The sequence below is a fragment of the Apis dorsata genome, unplaced genomic scaffold, assembly GCF_000469605.1.
Source record: "Apis dorsata unplaced genomic scaffold, Apis dorsata 1.3 scaffold_291, whole genome shotgun sequence".
NCBI classification, from domain to species: domain Eukaryota; kingdom Metazoa; phylum Arthropoda; class Insecta; order Hymenoptera; family Apidae; genus Apis; species Apis dorsata.
In genome coordinates this window covers 13,115-18,155 of record NW_006263566.1, presented here as the reverse complement: position 1 = coordinate 18,155, position 5,041 = coordinate 13,115, and the positions used below count along the sequence as shown (strand labels likewise).

At 24.0% G+C, this 5,041-nt stretch overlaps 1 long non-coding RNA gene across 1 annotated transcript; it reads left to right on the top strand.

Annotated features, from left to right (window-relative positions):
* Positions 1–954: 954 nt before the first annotated feature.
* LOC116185800 lies at positions 955–2,009 on the top strand. The gene is made up of 2 exons (XR_004150712.1): positions 955–1,364; positions 1,553–2,009. It is a non-coding gene; the product is annotated as an uncharacterized LOC116185800 (long non-coding RNA).
* The last annotated feature ends 3,032 nt before the right edge of the window (positions 2,010–5,041 follow it).

The following is a 5,041-nucleotide window of genomic DNA, read 5'->3' as shown; positions in this document are numbered from 1 at the left end:
AAAGCGAAAAAAAGAAAAATTATATAATTAATTTTATCAGGAATTGCAATGCTTAGTAAGAGAGAGTTAAAAATATTCTACAAATTTTATATGTAATTCAGTGTAAGGATTGAGAAAAATAATTAATCGTGTAAGGTTTAAATTGGAGTGCATATATGCGTAGTTCTTGGTTTACCATCGATTTCCATCATAATAAATGATGAAATATTTTTAAGTTAAGTAAAATATTTTAGAAACATTTTAACGAAATGAATATTTTCTTTTTGACGTGAAAAAAATTTTGAAAAAAAGAATTAGAAACCAATTATTCGGTCTCACCAGCGAGGTGGTAATTATATCGAGACTCACATTCAACTATAAATTAAAAAATAAATCAAAACATAAATGTAGAATAATTAAAACAAATAAATGAATATAAGTTAAAGAATAAATCAAGAAATAAATTTAAAAAAGAATAGATGAAAGAATAAATGAATAAAAAAACAAAATATATATTAAAATAATAAGCTTAAATTAATAAACTTAAATTAAACTTAAATTAATTATTCACAATAAATGATTAAAAAATATTCTCGATATTATGAAAATTTAAATATTAAATATATATACACACATATATTAACAATATACTTAAAAATACAATATAAAATATAAATTATAGAAATATAAATAAATTTAATAGATAATTTCAAGATTCATTGCTATGAATAATACGAAATAATACGTAACCTTAATGATTATATACGAATGAAATACGTCACCTATATGAAAGTTGAAAATTTGACAATGAAAAGAAATAAAAAAAGAAAATCGATGGTTTGAAATAATAAATATTTTAATAACTGCTTAATAAAGTATTTTAGTTTTCTTTATTTGTTTAATTCGAAGATGTGAAAGTGTAAATAATTTAACCATTTTTCTGGAACATTTTATCCAATTTTACATTATAAAATTAACAATTGTTTATATCATAGAATTTTGAAACATAAATAAATATAAATCTGACATATAGTTTCTATCCATATTAATTTTCATAATTTCGTTATTTTCAAGATTATTCTTTTTAAAACGATATAATTAGAAGAATTATAATAATGCAGAAATATTTAAATTCATAATAATATTTGTATTTAAATATATTGATACAAACATTCGTAATAATAATAATAATAATCTATTTTAAATATATTTCGTTCCATAATAAGATTAATTCTTTATATTATTAATTAAGAATAATATTACTTAATTATATTAGGTAGAAATTGACAATGTGTAAATATTGGACAATGTAGAATTTATAATGGTCTAATCTCGTAGTTTGTGTTGTAAAAACAAATACTATGATGCAATGAGTAAAGAATCTGGTGAAAAAAGAAAATTTATGGACCGAAGCATATGTAAACTTATTACGGGCACAACTAATTAACAATTTTCTGTAGAAGATAAAGTCGAGGAAAAAAATCCAAGGTAATATCGTGTGAATTTATATCAATTGCCATTAATAAATGCCATAACAATTTGTAATGAAATGACAACACTCGTTTCATTTCAGAATCTATTTTGTGTTTTCTTGTGGTGAAGTGGTGAAAGAAGTTTTGACTCTAGTGTTGTTAAATGTCGTGTAAGTTTTTACTAAAATCATAAAATTAAAAATTAAATATCTCTCTCTCTCTCTCTATATATATATATATATATTATTGGAATAAGACAAATATTAACGTCAATGACTTTTATAATTTTTTAATAATAAATACATCAATATTTTTTTTCTTTTTATTATTAAGAAAAAAAATCATCCGATATGCCTCCAATGTCACAGCACATTGTGAATGTGCACAAGCAACTTTAACATGTTATGGAGAAGCACGAGCGTTAACTTTAAGGCTATTCTGTTCTATCATCTTATAAACGTAAGAAATAAAGAAAGAAAAGAAGCAAGAAATTTAGTTACTAGATATAGGAACTTTTGGTTCTTCGGTACAATACGTATCTAAAATATAATGGCAGTAGAAAGCTCGGATGAAACATGGATCAGGTTAAAATATTTATTTTTCTCTTTTCGTTAGAAAATTAAAACAAACGGAATTTATGATCGTAATTTTTGTTTTACTTTACTGTTGTTTTACATTGATAAAAAACGTCGGGACACAAAAAGAATTATTTGTTTGTAATTAAGAATATTATTCAACAAAATGTTAAATGAAATTAAAATCATATTTAAATATTAATTAATTTAAATATTAATAAGAAATAAGTATGAGAGCCCCAAAGCAATCAATTCGAGTCACCACTATTTTCATCGCAGCTTATATTAATCGACTTATTTGACTCATCGAATGATATTCATATTGACCAGCAGAGAGTTACAACATTGGCATGTAGTCGAGTGCAAGATGTCCACTATGACCACAGGAAGGAACTAGAAGTCGTTACAAGACCATCGGATTACTAAGACGTCTTCCCAACGACACGCAGGAAGGAACTGGAAGTCATCCTACAACCACCGAGACCGATTTATAGAAGACCGCATTCGACATACAAGACCTCTCAGATCAATTGGTATCAAAAAGTACCAATCGATAAGAGCGCAGACCTTCGATTGGCCATCAGAAATAGAGCATCAGCCCGATGAATTCTTGCAATCGTTGTGTGACGATTGATGGACATTGACTCGAATTAGATTTGGAGAATAATTAATAAAAAAAAAGAAGAATTAATACCAACTAGCTATATAAAATCGATAAATTAAGAAATATAGAGAATTTTATTTTTCGTTCGAAATTGGAGAGTGTAATTTTTGTACGAAATGCGCTCGCAATTACTTAAACTAAATCTATGTATCTTATAATCTTAACTCAACTTAACTTAAAACTAAGACGCATGCATCCCACGATGATCCTACGATGATCCAACGATACCTCCGATAGGGGTTTAATAAAGTGGTACCTGCAGTCCAGTCTAGCCGACCAAAATATCCAAAAGAAAATTGGCACAATTTTCTAGGATCGTAGGTACTGCGTAGTTCTTACTGTTTGGTATCGATTTTTAAAAATTTATCTTTGGAAAATTTCCTTCGAAAATTTTTTAAAGAATAATCTATGTAAATCGATATCAATTATCAAATCGTGGTCTCACCACGAGGAGAGTGGTGACTACGCATCAAGACTCATCTAACGTTAAAAAATTAAATGCAACAAAATTAAATATATTAAGAACGCATAAATAAATTGAATACGAAACATTAAAATTAATAATTAAATGAATATTAAAATGAATTAGAAAAATATAAAATATAAATAATTGATAATCGAGATGAATTATAGTTAATAATTAATGTTAAATAAATTATGAAAAAAATTAGAAAGAAAAAGAAATAAAAATTAAATAAATCTGAAAAGAAAAATTAATTCGGAATGAAATGATTGTTTAAATTAATATTTTACAATAGGAATTTATCGCTTTAAAATAACAATTAATCCCACGTTGTGACAACAACGAGGCTTAATTTATATCTTGATATTATTTTCATCTATCTTAATTTACTTATTATTATTACTTATTATTAATAATAATGTAAATCTTAAATTTATAACGCGTAACAAATATATTCTCATTTCATTTAAAACGAAAAAAAAGAAATTATATAATTAATTTATATCAAGAATTACAATGCTTGTGCATTGCAATACGTGAGTAAAAAGAGTTCAAAATATTCTACAAATTTTACATGCACAATCCGATGTAATGATTGAAAAAAATAATTAATCGCGAAAAGTTTACATTGGACTGCATATATACGTAGTTCTTGGCTTGTCATTGATTTCCATCATAATAAATGATGAAATATTTTTAAATTTAAAATATTTTAGAAACTTTTTAACGAAATAAATATTTTCTTTTTGACGTGGACAAAATTTTGAAAAAAAGAATTAGAAACCAATTATCGGGTCTCACCAGCGAGGTGGTAATTATATCGAGACTCACATTCAATTATAAATTAAAAAATAAATCAAAAAATAAATATAGAATAGATAAAAAAATAATTAAATGAGTAGAAGTTAAAGAATAAATCAAGGAATGAATTTAGAAATGAATAGATGAAAGAATAAATAAAAATATATATATTAAAATAATAAACTATAAATTAAAAAGAAAAGAAGAAATAAATAGGTAAAAGAATAAATGAATAAATAAATGAGTGAAAATTATATATAAAGAAATACATTATAAAATAAATGTTTAAATAAATGAATGTACAGATGATTAAATAAATGAAGCGATAAGTAAATATTAATTAAAAAATAAAATAATATACGACACTAATGTATTAAATAAATTTTATTTCATTATTCACAATAAATAATTAAAAAAATGTTCTCGATATTATAAAAATTTAGTCAAAATATCAACGAACTTCTCTACACGTGAGTTCGTTGAGATGTGATCGCTCTATCGCATCGTATGTATGTGGAAGATCGCTGCCACTGTCACGAAGTTTGACGAAAACGTACGTTTTCTACCAATTGCCAAATCTGACTTATCGAATACAACGATGAATAAATGAACAATTTTTTAACTTTTATTACTAATTTATAACATCGTAATAATTTATTACGATAAAAAATTGATATATCTTTACTATTTTTATCGTTTTATCACGCCTTTATTACAATTTATTACGATAGTAAAATTGATATATTTTTATAAACTAAAACTAAATTATAAATTTCTATGATATTTTCGTCTAAATTGAAACTGTTATTGTATTAAGATATTCTAAATGCCATTTTACGTGAAAATCAATTATTGATTATTTAAATGTAAGGGATCGTTTTATATCTATAAATTAAAATGCGCATAGTGATCAATCGGGAATAACGGTACAATATAAAATAAAATTTTTTAAATAAAGAAAAAATTGATAGTGGGTAATAGTGAATAATTCTAATTTTGTTTGTTAATAATAATTTCTACTAGTAATCGTGGTAATTGAATTTAAATTAAAATTCAAATCATCATGCAAAATTTAATTCATCAATTC